This window comes from Carettochelys insculpta, chromosome 7, assembly GCF_033958435.1.
Source record: "Carettochelys insculpta isolate YL-2023 chromosome 7, ASM3395843v1, whole genome shotgun sequence".
NCBI classification, from domain to species: Eukaryota; Metazoa; Chordata; order Testudines; family Carettochelyidae; genus Carettochelys; species Carettochelys insculpta.
The window spans coordinates 33,222-57,622 of NC_134143.1; the positions used below are offsets into that span (position 1 = coordinate 33,222).

A 24,401-nucleotide genomic window follows, 5' to 3' on the forward strand; every position below is an offset into this window, starting at 1 on the left:
TTTCCTTTGTTACAATGTGCTGCAATCTTCACTTGAGGACCTGGTTCTGATTTTCTACCCTTTTCTCCGTGGCTGGCTGAGTCTACACCACAGTGTGATGTCAAAAGGCAAACTTTCCAAAGCCACCTTCTGACAGATCAGCGTTCGAAAGCGAGCGTCCACACGCCCCAAGCGAAAGGAGATTGTGAGCCGCTCTTTGAAAAGACCAGGCCCTTGGTTTGCCAGGAAGCAGCCACATGTCACAGGCTGCTCTTTTGTGAGAAAAGGGCCAGAAAATGCCGTGGCTCCGCTAGCAAGGCAGATAAGCCCTTCTGGGGGCTGCAGCCTGGTGCTCCTTTAAAGGGCTCCTGCAAAACACACTCATTCTGCACATGCCAAGGGCTGGTTTGCACCCAGAGCACAGAAAACTCAACCACGTGGAGAAGCCACTTGGTGGCACACAATGGCCCCCAGAGACTCCCTGATGCCCGACCCATCCAGGCCATGGTCAGCCTGTAGGCACTGCTCCGAGCTGCCGCCCTCCAGCAGCTCCAGGGGTCTAGCCTAATGGCTGCCCTGGCACAGGCCACTGCCCTGGAGAGACGCTTGCTCTCCCTCCCCTGGGTTGTCCGGCCCTGTGGGACGAGCCCTCCAGCAGCGAGTGATGGGACAGGCTGGTTCTGGGGGACTGGAGCGACACCCGCTGGCCCCACAACTTCAGTATGACAAAGAGGCTATTTCTGGAGCTAAGTCATTGGCCCTCCCCGGCCCCCCAGCACCATGACACACAGGTGCAGCCCACACTCCCCTTGCACAAGGGGGTAGCCATTGCTACGTGGAGGCTCACTACCCTGGACAGCCACCAGTCATGTGGCCGCCAATTGGGGGTGGGCAGGGCCACCATTGCGGCTGTTCTGCTGGAGGTAGGGCATGATTGGGGCACCTCCCCACCACGGGGAGGAGGGCTACCAGGCAAGGGGGACCCTCAGAGACAGGGGAGAGGGACAGGGTGGGGTGGCTGGGACCTGGTGGCGGGAGGGGAATGGGATGCATGGAGCACCCCACCACGCACACATGGACATGTTCTCCCCACACACCATTCAGGTCTTCTGGGCAATCAAAAACAACCCACTTTACTGGGTTGTCCATGTCTGGGATCTGCAAGTCACCCTAATGGGGCTGAGAAGCTAGACTTCCCCAAGTGCTTCAGAGCTCTGGATGGGACCCACATTGCTCTCCAGGCCCCAGAGTGCAGCACAGGCATCTTCATCAATTGCAAGGGGTACCATTTTGGGGTGCTCCAGACCCACGTGGACACCAAAGGGCAATTTATGGCATTCTGTGTGGGTTTGTCTGGGTGAGCACACAATGCAGGTATCTTCCAACTCATGGCTCTGCTGCAGTATGTGGGAGAAGACATCCATCCTAATCTGGGAGCTACTAAATGGGGACACCACTAGCCCCCCAATATAATGCCCAATGCTGTTTACCCCTTGCATGAGTGGCTGATGTGGCTCTACATGGGACACACTGAGCCCAGCCAGGATGTTTTTATTTAGTTCCTAAACTGGGCTTGCAATATTAGGTGGCTGAAGGGCACTTTCAGGGCCCCCTCAGGATACTGGAGGTCATCCCGTGCAATGTACCAGATGTGGTGGGTACATGCTGCTCCCTCCACAACACTGTGGAGGTAAAGCAAGAGCCGTTCATGCAGGGGTGGGTTTTGGGTCTGGCCACGGCTCCAAGCAGCTGGCTGCTTTCCCATGCTGTCAGGCACAGAGGGTCAGGGTGCAGGTCAGTAAGTTCCTCTGGGAGGCCTTTGTGCGGGGGCCCATGTGACACCCCCAACATACAGCCACCACCACAACTCCCTTCCCATGCACCTACCTCTCAATATCAACCCGCCCCCCGAAACTCCCATACCCTCCCGGCCTCCGAATAGACACCAGGGACAGGGAGTGTTGCTAAAGAAAGTATTTCATGAAACTCTGGCAATGGATTCCAAACTGCATAAACAGAAGTGTAAATGATTGACAAGAGGGATGGGGGACTATAGACAATTGGGGTCCTGGGGTGGGCAGTGGGGGCAATGGAACTTAGAGGTGGTCTTGGAGAGGGGGTGGGGTAACAGAACTCAGAAAGGGCTCTGAGGAGTGGGTGGGAGGCCACAGTCCATATTCTCACACGGGCTGGGATGGAGCTGGGACCATCAGGAGGTGGGGACAAGGAAGGGGTCCAGTGGGCTCAGGCTTGGGCTCACTGGGGGCTACAGGAAGCGAGGGAGGGGATGGGGGAAGGTTGGGGGGAGCAGGGCAGCAATGTCAGTGACTGTGGGTGGATGGGTCGGGGGAACTGTGGGACACTGTGAGGGACATGAGGAGGGAGGAGCTGCAGGGGCTGTGGGAGGGACTGGTGATCGGGTGGGAGGCTGAGCCAGGCACGTGGTCACAACCTGTGTGAGGGTGTCCAGGCTGCCTGCCACCCAACCCCAGGCCTCCTGCTCCATCACATGCCCCAGCACTGGCCCCATGTGGGCGCTCTTCGGGGTGCAGTTCCAGCCCCCTCGCCCTCTGGTGTGGGCCTTTCTGGCTTGTGTACAGGCCTTGTCTGGCCCCTGGACGGTGCAGCTCTGGAGACAGAAGGGGACCCAGGGAAAGGCCATCAGTATCATGACCTGGCCCTGGGGGCTGTGTGCCCCACTCCACCTTGTCCCCCCATCTGGCCCGTGGTCCCTGAGGGATCTGTGTGGCTGGGGGGTCCCTGCATGGGTCGGACATATGCAGCGGAGGTCAGCCTCCATCCCTGGGCATGCAGCCTGTGGTGCTGTCCTCAGGGGCAGGTGCAGAGTGTTGCATGAGGCCCCCATTGAGGCTCAGGGAGCACAGCCATGTGGGGTGCATCCAGACTGGAGCTGGTGGCTGTGTGAGTGGGCCACTGCTGGCCTCCCCTCCCCTTGTGCCAGGCGTCCAACATGCACGAAACCGATCTTGGTGTCCCTAGAGGAACTGAAGGGAGGCCCAGGTGGAGGGGGCCCAGATGGAGACCTCTGAGGACACAGAGATGATGAGGGCCCCATTGCTGGAACCCCTGTCATGGCTCTGGGCTTCTGTTCCTGTGCCTGTTGGGTGGGAGCTGCTGCCTGCTACTGGTCCTGACACCTCCTGCAGCCCCCTGGCAAGCGCCATCTGACCTGGTGGTTTGTAGGACGTGGGTGGTCAGTGCTGCCTCCTTGGGTCCCAGGAGGCCGTTGAGCTCCTGGAAGTGGGGCAGGTTGTGGCCACTGCCCCTCGAGTGGCTGACGTCATCCTGGGCCTGGTAGTTGGCCTGCCACAGTTCCTTCACTTTTCTCCCCAGTAGTTCAGCTGTTCAGGTGGGGTGACCCTCGGAGCTCAGGCCAGAGAACAGGTGGCTGAAGGCTGCAGCATCCTGGCACCAGCCAGTCATGTAGAGCAGCACCTCCTCATTCCCCAGAGTGTCAGAAGTCCTTAAACTCAGTCTCACTCCAGGAGGGGCCCTCGTCTGCGTCCCGTGGCTGGGCTCCTGACACACCTCAGATGGGTTGAAGCGGGGTCTGGGGGATACAGGGCTGTGGTCATTGGCCATGGATTGCCACATGGAACTTTCACCGGGCAGAATGATCCTCCCCCCCCACCATCTGCTGTCCCAGGGCCACAGTTCCCTCTAATTAGCTGAGCCCCACAGGCAGCAGCCGGTGTTTCTCCTGGAGGTGCACATCTGCCCAGGCCTTGGTGCACAGAGCAAAATGTATTCTACGTCCCCAGGGAGTATTTGAGGGAACTGTGGCCCTGGGGCAGCAGATGGTGGGGGAGGGGGATCATGCTGCCCTGGTGAAAGTTCAATGTAAAATAGGAAAAATCATAGCTGTAGCCGGTCTCAGCTCAGGGAAACACCACTGCAGAACTATGAACTCTGCCTCCTCCGACAGGTGGACTTTCCCCATTTAGAGACCATCCCCCACTCAATGCAAGGGGCCAGATCCTTGCTGCACCTGGTGCAGCTCTGGGGGAACCCAAAGGAGCATCGATGTCACATTTCCACTTTCCCCTCCACACCCCGATCCTGCAGAACTGAGAGCAGCACCAGCAATGCTCTCAGGTGCACTTACCGGTCTCTGATCACTCGAGGCCTCACCGTCAGCGGCTCATCAAAGTGCGGCTACACCCGCATCTCTGTGGCTTGCTGTCCTCACACAGCGCATCACAGAATGCAGCTCACACGAGCGTTTTCTTCACACGAGTGTTTCCTACAGACTGAGCGCTTGGGTCACCACCCAGGAGCAATTCAAATGCCGCCCAGCTGATTAGCAGAGCGCGCCCAGCTGGCAGTGTGTGTGTTCATTGGCGGTGCTGATCCGCACATGCCTCGGTGCCTCGGTGTCTGTCTGTCCCGTCCCTCCCCTGGGAAGGGCAGGTAATTTCGACAGGGCTCATTCCCGCCACCACACTCTGCTGTCTCTGCTCATGGCCTCTCGCCTGCAGGCTGCTCTGAACATGCTCCCCAAGTGCCAGGTCTTGGGGTAAAGTGGAGACGGGATCCTGAGTGGTGTTCTCCCTCCTGGCTGGGTGCAGACAGCCATGGGGAACTCCAGCTCCATCCAGGTAAGTACCGGCCTGGAAGAGGCCAGGGGTAGCCAATTATGTGGGGTAGATGTTCATTGTTGGGGTATCACCAATTCCTGGTGCTCTTTTCCTGCTCAGAAAGGTGGGTGTGCGGCTGCTGAGGGAACACACGAGGGAGGCTCTTGGCATCATCATCACCATCATAATCAACCATGGGCTCAGCGCCCGTTGGTGTCCGATGCCTCCCTCACTGTTTCCTTCCATGGCTCCCTGCTGTGTGAGCAGCAGGCCAGGAGAAGGCCCAGCACAGTCACCTCCTGAATGGGTGGGGGTGGGGGAGGTGGCACTTGGCCGGACCAGATAGAAGGCTGTGGCCAGGAGTAAGAGGCTGGCAGGGAGGGTTTTGCCTGGGGTGGGTGAGAGAAGAGGCAGTTCCCTTCATTCTGAGAAGTGCTGGGCGAGATGTGCCGCTCGTATCTCTCTCTTCCAGGGTTACGATCGAAGCAGAGGGAGGGGAGGAGGGAGCTTTGCTCCAGGCCTTGCCCCAGGGCCGTGTCTCAGGGTTTCCCTTTCCGCTCTGCAGAGGCAATGGGTGAAGGGGTTTCAGGGACAGCCCTGGCCCTGGGTGCCCCACCCCTGGGAACCACTGGAACAGCTCCCCTGCTCTGAACTCTCCAGCACAGCCCAGTGTTTCTGCAAAACAGCTGAGAGGCTGCCAGAAATATTTGGCCAGGCACCAGTGAGTGCTGGTTCCCTCCCCTCCATTTGCCTGGCAGGTGCACGGCCAGGGGAGCCACAGTGCCTTGCTGGGACTTTTCTCCCAACTCATTTGGGTTTTGTCAGTGACAAAGGGACACGGGAGGAGAGTGACCCTTCTTGTCCTGCCCTGCCCCACCTGCAGAGGTTGCCATCTTCCAAGCAGCTGTCACAGACGCCTTTTCCCAAGCTCCAGGCTGCAACTGGATTCTTTCCACTGCTCCTCTCTCATCAGCCTTTTCCGACCCCATCATGGGCTGGGCCTGCCAAGGGGGGTCTCCTCTGCTCCCCTGCCAAGCATAGGAGAACTTTAGGGAATACGTAGAACAAGACACCACTAGGGATTAAACCCCAGATCTCCTCCTTATGCGGTAGATATGGTAATCAGTTAAGCCAGGGTGCCCCTCTCTCAGGAGTGCTCTTTGGTGACTGGAAGTCGCTGTGTTAGCCTGTATCTTAAACCAAACAACAGCCCTATGGCACTTTAAAGACGAGTGAAATAATTGATGAAGTGATGAGCTTTAGTGGGGCTGACCGACATGGGCTGCCCATAGCAACACCTTCCAGCTCCCCAGCACAGACGTAAGGGGAGCCGGAGTTGCAGCCCAGAGGGCACTGAGGATGGGAGGAGTTGTTGGGTTTCTTATGTGCCTTTTTTGCTCCAGATCCTTAGGGGGTGTTTACACAAGGGGCTGCCAGGGGCAGGACATGAGCCCTGCAGGGCAGGGGTGGGTGTGGCAGTGACATCACAAGGGCCTGTTGAAGAACCTTAGCTGATTGGTTAAAGGCGGTGGGGAGACGGTGACCTCAGACAGTCCAGAACAATAGGGCCATCTCAGAGCCCAGGAGAGGAGAACTGTCTGCCAGCTGGTCAGCCAAGGAACTCCTCGCACCCGGAGATGGCCGGCTTCCCAGTGACCGCCGTGCTGGGCGCAGCAGGCTCAGAGACGGACGGCCTCCTGACGGAGCCCTCTGGACTGAGCTCCCCCTTGGTGCTTGACATAAAACATCATGGCTGTATTGTCCATGAAGACCCAAACCACTTTACCTGCAAGGTGAGGGTGGAAGATCTCGCACGCTCTGTGAACCACCTGTAACGCTTTGCATTTCTGTGGAGGGGCACCTCCTGCACGGGCCAGCTACCTTCGGTGCACCAGCTGCACCTGCGCATGCAGCAAGCGCACACACATCTCCACTGAATGGACACGAGCAACCTCCTGGAGAAGAACTGATAGCAATAAATAGAAATCAGATGGCAGAATGATAAAGAAAACTCTATGGGCAGCAAATTTAAGGACAATAAGAGGGAGTTATTTAAGCACTTTAGGCTAAAAAAGAATCAGTATTGGTCTATTGCTAGATTGAAATGGAGAAAAACATGAAGTTTTGTGCGTAAGCTTGTCTCTTTCACCAACACAGAATCACAGAACTGAAGGGAACCTCGAGAGGACAGCTAGTCCAGTCCCCTGCACTCATGACAGGAGCATCCATTCATTCAATAAAAGCTCTTACTTTGCCCACCTTGTTGCTACTAAGTTTAGACATTTTAAATACAGCAAATCTGAAAAGATCCAAGAGTTTTAAAGGAGCTAGCCAAGGAGCCTGCTAAACTATGAATGTTGATTGTGAGGAACTGGAAGAAAGTGAATGTGCCAATGTTTAAACAGGGAAAACAGAATGAACTGGGTAGTTCTAGGCCTGTTTGCCAGAACCTGATTTCAGGAAAAATAATGGAGCTTCTGGTATGGGACTTGATAAAAAAATGACAGGAAGATAATGCTAATCACATGGGTTTGTGGAGAACAGCTCCTGTGAAGCTAACCTGAGATTTTCAGCAGATTACAAAGCTGGTCGAATAACATCATAGAGTTGATACAATTGACTTATTCTGGTGTAAAGCACTTGCCTTGGCACCACACAACATTTTGATTAAGAACCGAGAATGATCCAATATAAACACAACACACACGACATGGATTAAAAGAACTGTCTCACCAATTGGTTTCAAAATGTAAGTGTAAACAGGGAGTCCTACTCAAGCTGAGGGTGTTTCTCATGAGGCCTTACAGGGACTCTTGACTCACCGCTATGTAACATTTTTAGGCGTGACCTGGAAGGCAACATCAAGTTATTATGGACCAAGTTAAGAGAGGACACAAAGGGTGAATCCGCACAAGAAACTAACTTCAGAGTTAACTTCCAAGTTCGGCACGACTTCGAAGTAGGCAGCAGAGAGCCTACACACATTTGCCCTTTGGGAGCTAACGTCGAAGTCTTTACTCCATTCCTGGGGATGGAGAAGTGCCCAGCTTCGAAGTCTGGTGTGTGTCCATACTCAACTTCATGGTTATTTTTGTAGTGTAGACGCAGGCAAAGACTGCGGGAGCAGTAAACAATGAAGGGGACAGACAGGTTACTAACCCAAACCAATCTGGACACCTTGATGAACAAAGTGCAATCAAATATGTGTTTCTGTACAGCCCAATTTAAGGTCATACATATAGGAACAAAGGAAGGACCATTATGACAGGGTAGGAAATTTACTGGCAGTGTGGGGGCTCAGGCTAGAGGGTGGGTGGCTGGCCCCAGCAGGGTGGGGCTTGGGCAGCCAATGGCTCAGGTGGCTAGGCCTGGAAGGCTGCCTGGCCTGCTTGATGGCTCATCCTGTACCGCCTGCTATCTTGTTGGCCCATTGGGAAAACAAGGGGAACAGCTGAAGGCTCAGCAGGTCGGTTTCGCCATGTCCATGCACATAACCCTGAGGCTTCTAGGCTACATGCTGGGCAGCTTGTGGCTGGGACAGAGGAAACACAAGCCACATATCACCAGGAAGGTCAGAGGGAGGCTGCATCTGTCCCAGGTTTCTGCTTCTTCCCTCTGGGGTCACCTTTGTACAATCAGAGCAGTGAGAAAAGCACTGAATGACCCGCCCCAGCTGGGGGTGTGCTGCAGAGGGACTTTCAGGCCTACAAACTCCCCAGCACGGCATGGAAGAAGGCTTCTGCAGGCTTTGTATGCCTGTGACCTGCCTTGTAACACCTCCCGTCCTGTTCCTTTGTTTTCTCTTGGTCATAAACTTTTGTTTCCCACACTGCAGGGGTGGGCGGCAGGGGGCCTATTGGGGTCAGAAGAGCACGGTGGACATGCGAGTGGGGAGTTTAAATCACTTCTCTGCACCAGAGCCTTCAGCAGGAGAGATACGGCATTTCCAGGGAGGGCTGCCCCAGGCTCACAAGATCACACCAGCATCAGGACTCCAGGGATCTCTGGGCACACTGCCAAGTTCCAGCGCACCAAACGATTGCCTGAACCCTTCCATCTGGCTGGGCGAAAGACCTGGCTCCACCAGGCGCCAGTCACCCCACTCACTCTTGTGCAGGACAGGAGAGGGAAGCAGCTCAGAGAGCTTTAGGGCTGTGCCTCAGTAAGGCAGCCCCAGGAGGTGCTTCTGACATTGAACTCAGACTGCAGGAAGCAGAGCCCTGAACAATGGCTCCAGCCCTCCCCACTGGCCCCTTACCCTTTGGGGCTGGCTGGCATTGCCCTCTGGACACCTCTCACCCTCAGCTGGCAGCATGGACTGTGTCCTTATTGCTTCTCTGCAGATCCTGTGTCTCCCAGGACTCCCACTCTCTGCCCGGGGCTTTCTCAGCACCTGACCCCCACAAAACTTCCACCAGCCACACACTCTGCTTTCCAGGCCCATTCCTGTGGATATGGGCTTAGAACCACAGAAGCCTGGGGCTGGAAGGGACCTCAGGAGACCATTGAGTTCAGCCTCCTCCCCAAAGCAGGAGCAACCCCAACTAAATCATCCCAGCCAGGGCTTTGTCAAGCCAGGGCTTAAAAACCTCCAGGGATGGAGATTTCACCACCTCTTCAGGTAACACATTGCAGTGCTTCACTGCCCTTTAGGGGAAAATAAAAGCGGTACCAGCCCTGTGCTATTACTGTCATGACTTGGATTTGAACCAAGGTTTCTGCAGCTACAGTGCAGAGTACTAAGCACGGTACGACCATGGAAGATTTCCAGTGAGTTTTCCTTTCTAGGGCATCACCCCACAGTCTGGAGCCTGGACCACTGCTCCAGCTGTAGGCAGGACTCTTTGGGCTCCAGGGGCACAAAGCAAATTAACAGCCAGCTGCCCAGAGAAGGACTTGAGCCCGGCACTGCCAGATTAAGAGCCTGATGGTCATCCAACTTCTGCTGGTAAAATGGGCTTTTCCTTTTGGCCCTCGATACAAGTGCAGTCAGGGCAGCATTAGAGGAATGTAAAATGTTCAAGAAGACCACATTGGAAAAGGCTGGGGGAGTTGCCTCAGGTGGGAAGCAGATGGTTCTGTCTTTTGTTGTACTTTTACATAACAGCTGTTCTCTGTGCAAGAAAGTGCCTCATTCTCCTGAAAAGAAAGAACCCTCTGGCTTCTTTTACAATGTGTCTCTTTTGACACAGATAGGCTACGTCTACACGTGAAGCCTACATCGAAGTAGCTTATTTCGATGTAGCAACATCGAAATAGGCTATTTCGATGAATAACGTCTACACGTCCTCCAGGGCTGGCAACATCCATGTTCAACTTCGACGTTGCGCAGCACCACATTGAAATAGGCACTGCAAGGGAACATCTACACGCCAAAGTACCACACATTGAAATAAGGGTGCCAGGCACAGCTGCAGACAGGGTCACAGGGCTGACTCAAAAGCAAGCCGCTCCCTTAAAGGGCCCCTCCCAGACACTGTTGCACTAAACAACACAAGATCCACAGAGCCGACAACTGGTTGCAGACCCTGTGCCTGCAGCATGGATCCCTAGCTGCAGCAGCAGCAGCCAGAAGCCCTGGTCTAAGGGCTGCTGCACACGGTGACCATAGAGCCCCGCAGGGGCTGGAGAGAGCGTCTCTCAACCCCTCAGCTGATGGCCGCCATGGCGGACCCCGCTATTTCGAAGTTGCGGGACGCGCAATGACTACACGGTCCCTACTTCAACGTTGAACGTCGAAGTAGGGCGCTATCCCCATCTCCTGATGAGGATAGCGACTTCGACGTCTCGCCGCCTAACGTAGAAGTTAACTTCGAAATAGCGCCCGACGCGTGTAGCTGTGACAGGCGCTATTTCGAAGTTGGTGCCGCTACTTCGAAGTAGTGTGCATGTGTAGACACAGCTATAGAGCCCTCAGCCTACAACCTATCCACCCTGCTCCTCCAGAAGACAGTGACCCACACCTTAAAAGGGCAAAAATTATACAGCACACAAAAAATTCAATAAAATCACAGAATCATCCACACAGCACATCAAATACATTTGGAAAAAACGGCATGAAACATTCAAGAGCATGTACATAAAACTCAAATTGTTAACACACATGAAACACAAACTGGGTAAAAATTCTCACACGTCTCTGTACAAAGACATTTTTTCAAAGAGAAGAGAAAAAAGAGAGAGAGAAAAAAACAAGGAAGAAATTATACACCAAACCCACTGAAGGAGCTGGAGCTGGGGGAAAGCAAGTTCTTCTCACATCACAGCGCCCCCACAGACAACTCGCAAAGCCTCCCCTTTGTGCAGTCCATTACCCAGAGGTGCTTCCAGCCAAATTTCAGCCCCAGAACCAGAGGCTCCAGGAGCAAAGGCAGCGCACGGATGAGAGACTCCGGACACACCACGCAATGCATTGTGGGTATGCAAAGGAGCATCACTGACTCTGCCCCAGAGAGCAGAGGAGCCGGGGTCTCCCAGCTGTGGCGGCTGCCCCAGAACAGGGGTGATGACAGTTTTTATGCTGTGCCCCCTTTTTGGCCCTGCACTAAGCTGGTCCCCACAACCTGTGGGAGACCCATAGGAAGGGATGCTGGCCTGTGTCTGGTTCTGTAGATCAGTCTATTGCTGTTGGGGCAGACAGGAGATTGTGACTTTCATTCCCCCTTGGGCAACTGTCCGTCCCTTTCCCAGCTGTGTACTGCACAGCTCAGGAGCTGGCAGAGACCAGAGCCCCTGAGCCAGCCTTGGGAACAGGCCCTTCCCTTAGAGGCAGCTGCCCTATCTCTGGCTGCAGATGAACCAGGGCTGCCCAGTCCTTGCCAGGGCATTAAACAGGTGAGTGTCACACTGTCAGGCTGACGTAGGAGACAGGCTGGGCCCAGCCACAGCCAGAGCAGTGACCATGCCCCAGGGTCAGCATTTCCCCCAGGCACAGACTCCCCTCACCTCTTGCATACACTGGTCACAGACAGCCCCTGCGCAGTGTCTCAGGGCCTGTACTGCTGTAGTGTCCTGGTTCCAGGATGTGGCTAAAACACAGCCCTCGCTGTGAGCAGGATTTGAACCTGCGCAGGGAAACCCTATTGGATTTCTAGTCCAACACCTTAACCACTCGGTCATCACAGCTGTGAGACTGTTTCTGCCCCCTAGGCCAGAGGCCCTGGTGAATGCTCGGTGGGCCGAGGCTGGTCAGGAACACTGCCAGACAGCTGGTGGGGTTTGCTGCCCTCCCCTTTCCTCAGCCCCGGCCCCGGCAGTGTCCCTGGAAGCTGTGTGCTTGGGCGGCTGCTCAGGAGAGATGCAGGTGCTGCCCGGCTAATTAGCAGAGCCCCACAGGCAGCAGCCGGTGTTTCTCTTGGAGGTGCACATCTGCCCAGGCCTTGGTGCACAGAACAAAATGTATTCGACGTCCCCAGGGAACATTCGAGGGACCTGTGGCCTTGGGGCAGCAGATGGTGGGGGAGGGGGATCATTCTGCCCCAGTGAAAGTTCCATGGGGCAATCCATGGCCATTGACCACAGCCCTGTATCCCCCAGAGCCCCCTTCAACCCATCTGAGGTGTGTCAGGAGCCCAGCCAGGGGATGAGGACGAGGGCCCCTCCTGGAGTGAGACTGAGTTTAAGGACTTCTGACGCTCTGGGGAATGAGGAGCTGCTGCTCCACATGACTGGCTGGTGCCAGGATGCTGCAGCCTTCAGCCACCTGTTCTCTGGCCTGAGCTCCAAGGGTCACCCCACCTGAGCAGCTGAACTACTGGGGAGAAAAGTGAAGGAACTGTGGCAGGCCGACTGCCAGGCCCAGGATGAGGCCAGCCACTCGATTGGCAGAGGCCGCTACCTGCCCCACTTCCAGGAGCTCAACGGCCTCCTGGGACCCAAGGAGGCAGCACTGACCACCCACGTCCTACAAACCACCAGCTCAGATGGCGCTTGCCAGGGGGCTGCAGGAGGTGTCAGGACCAGTAGCAGGCAGCAGCTCCCACCCAACAGGCACAGGAACAGAAGCCCAGAGCCATGACAGGGGTTCCAGCAATGGGGTCCTCATCATCTCTGTGTCCTGAGAGGTCTCCATCTGGGCCCCCTCCACCTGGGCCTCCCTTCAGTTCCTCTAGGTACACCAAGGTCGGTTTCGTGCATGTTGGATGCCTGGCACAAGGGGAGGGAAGGCCAGCAGTGGCCCACTCACACAGCCACCAGCTCCAGTCTGGATGCACCCCACATGGCCGTGCTCCCTGAGCCTCAATGGGAGCCTCATGCAACACTCAACACCTGCCCCTGAGGACAGCACCACAGGCTGCATGCCCAGGGAGGGAGGCTGAGCTACACTGCATATGTCCCACCCTCGCAGGGACCCCCCAGCCACACAGATCCCTCAGGGACCCCGGGCCAGATGGGGGGACAAGGTGGAGGGGGGCACACAGCCCCCAGGGCCAGGTCATGGTACTGATGGCCTTTCCCTGGGTCCCCTTCTGTCTCCAGAGCTGCACCATCCAGGGGCCAGACAAGGCCTGTACACAAGCCAGAAAGGCCCAAACCAGAGGGCGAGGGGGCTGGAACTGCACCCCTAAGAGGGCCACATGGGGCCAGTGCTGGGGCATGTGCTGGTGCCACTGTGGGGAGGAGGAAGCTGCTGCTGTCACTGCTCACACCACCACCCTGCAGGACGTGACTGCTGTCACGCAGGAGAGGCTGGTGATGGAGCAGGAGGCCTGGGGTTGGGTGGCAGGCAGCCTGGACACCCTCACACAGGCTGTGACCACATACCTGGCTCAGCCTCCCACCCCATCACCAGTCCCTCCCACAGCCCCTGCAGCTCCTCCCTCCACATATCCCTCACAGTGTCCCACAGTTCCCCCCACAGATCTGCCCACAGTCCCTGACATTGCTGCCCTGCTCCCACCCAGCCTTCCCCCATCCCCTCCCTCCCTTCCTGTAGCCCCCAGTGAGCCCAAGCCTGAGCCCACTGGACCCCTTCCTTGTCCCTACCTCCTGATGGTCCCAGCTCCATCCCAGCCCTTGTGAGAATACGGACTATGGCCTCCCACCCGCTCCCCAGAGCCCTTTCTGAGTTCTGTTACCCCACCCCCTCTCCAAGACCTCCTCTAAGTTCCATTGCCCCCACTGCCCACCCCAGGACCCCATTGTCTATAGTCCCCCATCCCTCTTGTCAATCGTTTACTGTTCTGTTTATGCAGTTTGGAATCCATTGCCAGAGTTTCATGAAATACTTTCCTTAGCAACACTCCCTGTCCCTGGTGTCTATTGGGAGGCCGGGAGGGTATGGGAGTGTTGGGGGGGGGGTTGATAGTGAGAGTTGGGTGCGTGGGAAGGGAGTTGTGGTGGTGGCTGGATGTTCGGGGGTCTCATGGGCCCCCGCACAAAGGCCTCCCAGAGGAACTTCCTGACCTGCACCCTGACCCTCTGTGCCTGACAGCATGGGAAAGCAGCCAGCTGCTTGGAGCCGTGGCCAGACCCAAAACCCACCCCTGCATGAACGGCTCTTGCTTTACCTCCACGGTGTTGTGGAGGGAGCAGCATGTACCCACCACATCTGGTACATTGCGCGGGATGACCTCCAGTATCCTGAGGGGGCCCTGAAAGTGCCCTTCAGCCACCTAATATTGCAAGCCCAGTTTAGGAACTAAATAAAAATGTCCTGGCTGGGCTCAGTGTGTCCCATGTAGGGCCACATCAGCCACTCATGCAAGGGGTAAATGGCATTGGGCATTATATAGGGGGGCTAGTGGTGTCCCCATTTGGTAGCTCCCAGGTTGGGATGGATGTCTTCTCCTGCATGCTGCAGCAGAGCCATGAGTTGGAAGATACGGGCATTGTGGGCTCACCCAGACAAACCCACACAAAATGCCATAAATTGCCCCTTGGTGTCCACGCAGGTCTGGAGCACCCCAAAATGGTACCCCTTGCAATTGATGAAGATGCCTGTGCTGCATTCTGGGGCCTGGATAGCAATGTGGGTCCCATCCAGAGCTCTGAAGCACTTGGGGAAGTCCAGCTTCTCAGCCCCCATTAGGGTGACTTGCAGATCCCAGACACGTACAACCCAGTAAAGTAGGTTGTTTTTGATTGCCCAGAAGACCTGAATGGTGTGTGGGGAGAACATGTCCATGTGTGCGTGGTGGGGTGCTCCATGCATCCCATTCCCCTCCCGCCACCTGGCCCCAGACACCCCACTCTGTCCCTCTCCCCTGTCTCTGAGGGTCCCCCTTGCCTGGTAGCCCTCCTCCCCATGGTGGGGAGGTGCCCCAAGCATGCCCTACCTCCAGCAGAACAGCCGCAATGGTGGCCCTGCCCACCCCCAATTGATGGCCAAATGACTGGTGGCTGTCCAGGGTAGTGAGCCTCCACATAGCAATGGCTACCCCCTTGTGCAAGGGGAGTGTGCGCTGCACCTGTGTGTCATGGTGCTGGGGGGCAGGGGAGGGCCAATGACTTAACTCCAGAAATAGCCTCTTTGTCATACTGAAGTTGTGGGGCCAGCGGGTGTCATTCCAGTCCCCCAGAACCAGCCTGTCCCATCACTCGCTGCTGGAGGGTGGCAGCTCGGAGCAGTGCCTACAGGCTGACCATGGCCTGGATGGGTCGGGCATCAGGGAGTCTCTGGGGGCCATTGTGTGCCACCAAGTGGCTTCTCCATGTGGTTGAGTTCTTGGTGCTCTGGGTACAAGCCAGTCCTTGGCATATGCAGAATGAGTGTGTTTTGGAGGAGCCCTTTAAAGGAGCACCAGGCTGCAGCCCCCAGAAGGGCTTATCTGCCTTGCTAGCGCAGCCACGGCATTTTCTGCCCCTTTTCTCCCAAAAGAGCACCAGGTGACATGTGGCTGCTTCCTTGCAAACCAAGGGCCTGGTCTTTTCAAAGAGCGGCTCACAATCTCCTTTCGCTTGGGGCGTGCGGACGCTCGCTTTCAAAAGCTGATCTGTCAGAAGGTGGCTTTGGAAAGTTTGCCTTTTGACATCACTCTGTGGTTCAGATTCAGCCAGCCACGGAGAAAAGGGTAGAAAAGCAGAACCAGGTCCCCACGTGAAAATTGCAGCATAGTGTAACAAAGGAAATGTGTGTGTATATCAAAAAAGGATAAAATTCTTTTAACAACTAAGGCTACGTCTACACGTGCAGCCAACATCGAAATAGTCCATTTCGATGAATAACGTCTATACGTCCTCCAGGGCCAGCAACGTCGATGTTCAACTTCGACGTTGCTCAGCCCAACATCGAAATAGGCGCAGCAAGGGAACGTCTACACGTCAAAGTAGCACACATCGAAATAGGGATGCCAGGCACAGCTGCAGACAGGGTCACAGGGCGGACTCAACAGCAAGCCGCTCCCTTAAAGGGCCCCTCCCAGACACAGTTGCACTAAACAACACAAGATACACAGAGCTGACAACTGGTTGCAGACCCTGTGCCTGCAGCATAGATCCCCAGCTGCCGCAGAAGCAGCCAGAAGCCCTGGGCTAAGGGCTGCTGCCCACGGTGACCATAGAGCCCCGCAGGGGCTGGAGAGAGAGCATCACTCAACCCCCCAGCTGATGGCCGCCATGGAGGACCCAGCAATTTCAACATTGCGGGACGCGGATCGTCTACACAGTCCCTACTTCGACGTTGAACGTCGAAGTAGGGCGCTATTCCGATCCCCTCATGAGGTTAGCGACTTCGACGTCTCGCCGCCTAACGTCAAAGTTAACTTCAAAATAGCGCCCGACGCATGTAGACGCGACGGGCGCTATTTCGAAGTTGGTGCCGCTACTTCGAAGTAGCGTGCACGTGTAGACGCAGCTTAAGAAACAGAAACTTTTAAACACCATTTTCACTCTCTCTGCTCCTGAACATTTCATGCAAAAGCAGCTAACACAATTCTCCCCACTCTAAAAACTTCTTTTAAACTTTACAATAAAAAACAACCACTCAGACTAGGTTCTCTTTTTCTTGCTTCCAAAAGAAAACAAGAACAATCATCAAGAACAAACAGCAGTACTGCTTGTTTACCTCATGCTCTGAAGAGAACACTTCAATTCATCATCATGGTTGGCAAGACCAAGAACACCCACATGCACTTCTCTAGCTACACACTACAGAAATGATCCCTAAAAGTACAGTCTTAAACACATACTCCTCAGCTGCACACCCAGCAGAACAGGCGCAAGCTTCCTGCCCATGGGGAACATTTTCAAACAGCTGCTTCCACCCTCCTCCAACTAAGGGACAAAAGTCTAAAATCAACCACCCCTTTCGTTGAAGCCCAATTCACCCGCTTTGGGACGCAGTGTATCACAGGTGGTTGCATGTGGCTGTTTTCAGACACACCCCTCCTGATTAGCATACAGCGCCCTTTGGAGTCAATCAAACCCTCTCACTTTTACTTCCCCAATCTGCCACTTTTCTTACAGTCTCTCATGTGACAGGTATCAGGCACAGAGGACTCTGGCAGGTTAGTTCCTTCTTGCCAGCTGTGCAGGTGATGTAAAAGGAAAGTAGAGAGGCACTGAAATCAACAGGCACCAATTGAAATGAAAACAAAATAGCAGTAAGTAGCATTTTAAAGACTAACAAAAGAATTTATGAGGTGAGCTTTGGTGGGACAGACCCACTTCTTCAGACCAGAGCCAGCCCAGAACAGACTCAATATTTTAGACACAGAGAACCAAAAACAGTAATCAAGGTTGACAAATCAGAAAAAAACTATCAATGTGAGCAAATAAGAGAGCAGAGTGGCAGGGCGGGGTGAGGGTCAAGAATTAGATTAAACCAAGTATGCAAAAGAGCCCCTATAATGTCCCAGAAAATTCGCATCCTGGTTGAAACCAAGTGTTACTGTGTGGAATTAGAATATGAAAGAGAGTTCAGCACTTTCTCTTTCCAAAGCAGACTGAAAATTCTTTTTCAATAAGACGCAAACTCTTCAGTCATTAACGGAATGGCCCACTCCATTAAAAGGTAGACTAACTGTTTTGTGGATCAGGAGTGTTTTGATGTCTGTTTTGTGCCCATTAACTCTTTGTCGCAGAGAGTTTGAAGTCTGTCCAATATACAAAGCACCCGGGCATTGTTGGCACATGATGGCATAAATGATGTTAGCAGAGGAACATGAGAATGTGCCTGTGATTCTGTGAATAATCTGGTTAGGTCCAGTGATGGTATCTCCAGAATAGATATGTGGGTAAAGCTGGTAGTGGGCTTTGTTGCAAGGAAAAGTCCCAGAACTGGTGTTCCTGCGGGATAGACTGTAGATATTGGTCAGAATCCTCGTAAGGTTGGGAAGTTGTCTGGAGAAGAGAACAGGCCTGTCACCAAGGGCCTTCTGGAGTGTGGCATCCCGATTAAGGAGAGGTTGTAAGTCTTTGACAATGCATTGCAGTGGTTTGAGTTGGGGGCTGTAGGTGATGACCAGTGGTGTTCTGTTCTTGGCTTTTTTGGGCCTGTCTTGGAGTTGCTGGTCTCTGGGTATTCGTCTGGTCCTGTCAATTTGTTTTTTTTATTTCTCCTGGTGGGAAATTCAAGTTTATGAATATTTTGTAGAGATCTTGTAGTTTTTGGTCTCTGTCAGTTGGATCAGAGCAAATGCGATTATATCTAAGGGCTTGACTGGAAACAATGGATCTCGTTATGTGTGCAGGATGGAAGCTAGAAGCGTGTAGGTAAGTATAGCGATCAGTGGGTTTCCGGTACAGTGTGGTACTGATCAGACCTGCCTTGATTAGTACTGCAGTGTCCAGGACATGTATCTCTTGCGTGGAGTAATCGAGGCATAAGTTGATGGTGGGGTGGAGATTGTAAAAGTCTCTGTGGAATTCTTCTAGAATCTCTATACCATGAATCCAAATCATAAAGATGTCATCAAGGTATCTTAAGTAGAGGAGGGCTAATAGGGGATGAGAGCTGAGGAATCGTTGTCACTTCCACAGCTAGGTCAGTGCAGGGCAGCTGACGTTAAACTAATGGTGTAATATAGACAAGGTCTTTGTCTCACTTCCCAGGTGGTGTTTCCAATTCAGCCGAAGCTGGTGGTGGTGGTCGTATTTGGCTAAAATCAAGGCAACTCATCTTTTAGGCTCTTGTGGACCCAGCTCAGGCATCCTGATGCCCATGGTCTTCCGGCCCCAAATGGTGAAAGCCTGGTCTGTGCCCTTTGCCTTGGGCTGCAAATATTATTTACTAAGCGATGATCCGGCTCTTTCTGGCCCAACCCAATCTGATGAGGCCATTTTTCAGGGCTGGGATGAAAATGGTGTCGGGTCCCAGGAGTTGGGGGTCAATGTTCCCTCTGACCTTTTCCATGCAGGTGTGGAATGCATTTTATGCACACTCGTGACTGAGCAAATGTGCACCATCAGTAGAAACAAGAAACCGAGCTGGGGATGCTCTGCTAACGGGCTGGGGAGCATTGGAAACTCTGCTGAGCACTCACACGAGCCCACAGCTTACAGGGAACACCGACGGCGGCTGCAGCACAAAGATGGAACTTGCTCAAGTAGGTGATTTTTCTCCCCATGTCTCTTTTTGTAAGGCAGCAAAAAGGGAAAGGTGGCTGGGACCCCCCAGTCGTTTGTCTGCCAACTAGGCCTGATTTGGGACAGAACAATTTCGGTGACTTAACATGGAGTCTTGGCCAGGGGCCTGAGACAGGGGAGCGTAAGAGGGGGAGCAGCAGAAGGCGCTGCTGGAGAGGTGCCAGTGAGTGCACTGCGGTTTGGTGGGAGTGAAGTGAGTTTGCTGGGTGTTTGCCGTTTGATGCTGATTGCAGGTGATTTCTGTGATGGTGTCAGGTGGGATTGTGTGTCTGGGAGGGTTTGATCCCTTGTTCCCTTGGTTGCCTTTGATCAGCCTGAGGCTCAGCCTGCCCCTGTGTGGCTAAGGAGGGGGAAGGCCTGAGCTGGGTGAGCAGCTTTAAAAGCCACAGGCAGAGCAATAGGGGAGGGATGGAAACAGGGAAGTGTAAAAGGGAGTTTGATGGGATCAAGTTAATGCCTTTGGCTCTTTCTGAGCCCCTTGATGCTATTGAAATCTCCACAGCAGTTCCCATCCCCTGTGTGAGCAGAGAGGGACTCAGCCTGTTTTCTTTTCTCCCTTCCCTTCCACACCCCCAGGGCGTTGCAGGCACCACAGACAGGTGTGTGTCTCCCTCCCCTTCCCGTGGCATCCTTCTGGCCACAGGCTGAGACCAGCCAACTAACCCAAGGCTCAGCTACCCGGTGGGGCTGCTGACACAGCTCCTGTTCTGCATTACAGAGCTGGCATTCATGCAGTTCTCAGAGCAGAGAAGAGAAGCCTGGTGCAGATGGTGGGTGTTGGCCCCTTGACTGTGTGGTCACACTGCCAGAGTGGGAGGTTCACCTTCACTCTCCCGAGAGGTTCACATCTGAATTCTGCCTCAGTCTTGCCCCTGCTCTAACAGAAATCCAAAGCAACCGCTGGTGCGCTGTTCGGTGAGGCATTGAATCAAGGCCAGTTCAGCATGTGGAGAAAGCCACTCGCCTCAGGAAATGGATTTGAACCCACCTTTCCTTCTGGAGGCCAGAACATCCAGGGAAAGGAAAGACAGTATTTTACATCTGGCACCTTAGACCACGCAGCCATCCCGACACTGCTGGAAAGAATGCTCTTGAGCCACTAATTTTCTTTAATATTTTATGAGTCAGGCAGACAGTTTCCATACGCAACTGTAGCACAACTCTTTCAACACCAAACAGCCATTCTTCAGCACAGCAGGTTTTTATACACAGTCACCCTGACCTAATGCTGGGACGTGCTTTGACTTTAGCTGAAAAGAAATGGATGAAGGAGAAACTGCCAGTTTGCCACCCTGAGGGTTGGAATTCTTCTATCATCATCTTTGCTGGTGGCAACCAAGCACCCAAGTGATGGGAGCTCTTATTGGCTTATATTCTCCCCCATCCTTCGATATTAAAGTTTCATGAAAGGAAAAAAATAACCAAAGAGGAAGAAGGCAGAGCTCTTAAGGATTCTTCCAGAAATGAGCTGGCCCCACAGAAGAGGTAGCAGGACTGTTTCTACCTGGCTTAGAACAAGCAATTATTTACAAGTTCAACCAATGTGCTAACCACGACACTGCAGAAAATACACACTGGTGTTTTGGTGCTTTTATGAAGTGTTCTCGGGAGCCAGTGCATCAGCAAGTTTCCCTTCGAAGAACGGGCAAGCAAAGGGCACGAAGAACTTCTAAAAACTTCATCAGTAGCAGTGGTGCAACAGCTTCTCCAATTCGCCTTTCTCACAAGGAGGAGAAACAGAGACAAACCTTCCAACCAACAATGTTCATATCTGCTCAATGTTTCCTGCCACCGCCCAGGGACCCCTTCAACAAACCAGGAAAGCAAAATGCAAGACCCTCAATGGATTCTCTTCTTGCCATTGGTTGCACCCACAGCACTTAGGAGAGGCAGACATGGTGTTCCCAGGCTCCATCCCCAGTGCACAGGAGGTCCAGCAGCACAGTCACAGCCCTGCCAGGCCCAGGAGAGGGAGCAGATGGAAACAAGCCCTAAAGGCAGAGTGCAGCGTGTAAGCTGGGGGAGAGAAGAGTCAGTTATACACAAGCAGCCGGTCCTCTGGTGTAAAGCACAGAGCTCAGGACTCTGCCTCTTGCAATCTGAGTTAAACTCCTCAGTAGGACTGCCTCAGTGTCCCTTTCCTCACAGCAGTGCAGGCTTGTTCCACCTTTACTGCTCTACCCAGCTCTAAGCCCATGCACAGGTAATGGCGCACAAGCTGCCTGCTTCAGTGACTGCTCCGCTCCTGTCCCCAGCATGTGCAAAAGCTTTCTCCCAATAGCATGTATGTTCCATACTGTTCAGGGGGTCACCGTCATGCCTGCCCTGCAGACAGCCACAGACACCCCAGCCAGGCTGCCACCTCCCCTCCGGCAGGCCCCAGGTTTATTTAACACAAACCATCACCTTCCCCTTCTCAATGACACTTTTCCCATCACACTTTTGAACTCTCCATCTCTTGTCCTTGTGTAAGTGAGTCAGATGAGCACCGAGCTCCACATTTCTCACCGTCCCCTGGATAATCATAGCTCATGTACATGCCCAGTGCACAGCTGGAGCGAATGCAGAAAGCCCTGAAGCTGCAGAGCACTGAAGGGGGACAGTCAGCTGGGGAAAAGTTTTCTTCTCTCCTCCTTGGGCAGGTGAGGATAGAAATGAAGATAAGAAAATCCTCTGCCACACTCCAAAGAGGATGGAATTATCCATTTGTACTGTCTTTGCTTCCACCAAATCGGAGAACAAGAACAGCCGTGTGCTACCAAAGGCCAAGACATCAGCGCAAGCTTGGAGAGAACTGCTGTATTGGCTGAGAAAATCAATATCAATGCAAGAAAGAAACTGCCTAGGAGGGGATGTGATGTGTGCCCATGACACTGGGGGAGGGTGGAAGCTTTCTCACCATGTACCAGAGGTTGCAGTCACTACCCCAATTTACCTCACAGTCTGCTGCCCAGCAGATGGAGTCAAGGGTGTATAAGTGTACGTGTGTATAAGTGTGTATAAGTGTGTTGCACAAAGTCCAGGTCTCCTCAGGGTCTCTCACAACTACTGAGATGGAAACACAGGTAATATCAGGAAATTCTATGATATAAATCACTGATAGCAACTCCAGTTCCCAATTTCCTCTCCTCCAGCCCAAAGGCAGCACTCTGGCGTAAACCACCCCCCCAGCCCTTAGGATTTAGCCTCACTGTCCGTTAACCCCTTCCCCTCGGTCCCAAGCGGCCCCAGCTCCCCAGCAGGGGCTGCCCTGCAGAAAGGTTTAGTGGACACTCAAAGGAAGTGCCCCACACCAGCTCTCCTTTGACACTGGAGAATTTGCCTCTGTTCCCGCACTGAGAGATCCGTTATTTCCTTCCAGCCTCTCCTGCGCCATAAAGGCTTCACAGGCTGAATGACGAGTGTGTCAGGAAAGTGCCAATCAAACCAGCCAGTGATTCGATTTAAATGTAAGACTGAATTTCCCGCCCTTGTGCTCCTGGGCAGCCTCCTCTGTGGGCAGCACCGTGTGAGCGTGGTGAGCCCAGGGTCCGTCACAGACCACACAGATGGGGCTTTGATCCTCTTCACAGAACAGTTTCAGAGCCTCCTGGTGCTCCCCACACACCCCGTCCTCTCTGGCTCCCTTTACTGCCAGCAAACTCAGCCCTCTGAGCAGTTCCACTACGTTTGCAGCTGCCTGTAGGGCCGGAGGTGTCTCTGCCACACAGTCTCTCTGCACTGAGGGCAGGAGGGGGCTGGATCGGGCCCCCCCAGCACTGGCTGAGGCAGGCTGGGCAGAAGTTGTACCCATACTCTGTAATCACTGGGTCCTTGAACTGCTCGAGACAGATGGGACACGTCGCTTCCTCCTGGAGAATTTTCACAGGGCTCACTGCAGCCCTGGCTCCCTCTGGGCTGGGGAACAGGGCTAGTTTCAGCTTCCTCACTTCAGACTAGGCCCGGCCTGCAGCAAATACTGGGCATTCCCCTTCCCGGAACTGACTCGGCTCTTGGCTGGAGTGGGCAGAGCCAGTTGGTGTCATTGCAGCCCTGGGGCTTTGGGGAAAAGCCGACCACACTTGGGCGCCCAGCCTGCAATCTGCCACTTGTGCTGCTGTGGCAGGTCACTGGGGTTGCATGTGGACACCAGAATCCCCCACTCCTGATAAGCTGCCAGAACTGGGTGTGTCTAAGGGGTGATATTCAGCCCTAGGCAGAATTCAGTGAATTTAATACATGGTTCTGACAGAATTAATATTTATAGTATTTTACATTTATCTCCTGACACGCTCCCTGCTGCAAAGGCTTTATCCATTTCAAAGGGCAGAGCCGTGGGAAGCTCTGCATTGGAGGAGGTGAAACAATACGGTGCTCAGACAGTAATTACTGAACGGCAGCAGACACCCACTCCAAACTCCAAACCTTGTAACCGTTAAAACCAAAACTGTCTAGAGCAGATCTGGAACCCTCAGAACGCCACAGCCTGACATCCAACTCTGCCAAGGGCTCCCGTCGCCTCATTCCTCTGGGCCCTGTCTGTGCCCTTCAGTAATTCCAAACTGGAAACTGTCTGTGCCCTTCAGTAATTCCAAATCGGAAAAGAAACATCAGTTTCTGGAGTTAAATGGATATTTACTGGCATCTACTGATCATAGAATCATCGAGTGCTAGGACAGGAAGGGACCTTGAGAGGTCATTGAGTCCAGCCCCCTGCCCTCATGGCAGGACCAAGCACTGTCCTAGACCATCCCTGATACACATCTACCTAACTTGTTCTTAAATATCTCCAGAGATGGGGATTACACAACCTCCCTTGGCAATTTATTCCAGTGTCTGACCACCCTGAGAGTTAGGAACTTTTTCCGAATGTCCAACCTCAACCTCCCTCGCTGCAGTTTTAGCCCATTGCCTCTTGTTCTATCCTCAGAGGTTAACAAGTACAAGTTTTCTCCCTCCTCCTTATAACATCCTTTTAGATACCTGAAAACCGCTATCATGTCTCCCCTTAATCTTCTTTTTTCCAAACTAAACAAGCCCAATTCTTTCAGCCTTTCTTCATAGCTCATGTTCTCGAGACCTTTGGTCATTCTTCTTGCTCTTTTCTTGACCCTTTCCTGTTTCTCCACACCTTTCTTGAACTGCGGTGCCCAGAACTGGACACAATACTCCAGCTGAGGCCGAACCGGCGCAGAGCAGAGGAACAGAATGACTCCTCCTGCCTTGTTCACAACACACCTGTTCACACATCCCAGAATCATGTGTGTGGTTTTTTTTTTTGCAACAGCATCACACTGGTGACTCATATTTAGCTTGTGG

At 53.7% G+C, this 24,401-nt stretch overlaps 1 non-coding gene and 1 pseudogene across 1 annotated transcript; both read right to left on the reverse strand.

The window, feature by feature from the left end:
- Positions 1–11,620: 11,620 nt before the first annotated feature.
- Positions 11,621–11,702, reverse strand: TRNAS-AGA (transfer RNA serine (anticodon AGA)). The gene has a single exon. It is a non-coding gene; the product is annotated as a tRNA-Ser (tRNA).
- Positions 11,703–16,495: 4,793 nt separating this feature from the next.
- On the reverse strand, positions 16,496–16,695 carry LOC142016230 (small nucleolar RNA U3; annotated as a pseudogene).
- Positions 16,696–24,401: the final 7,706 nt, after the last annotated feature.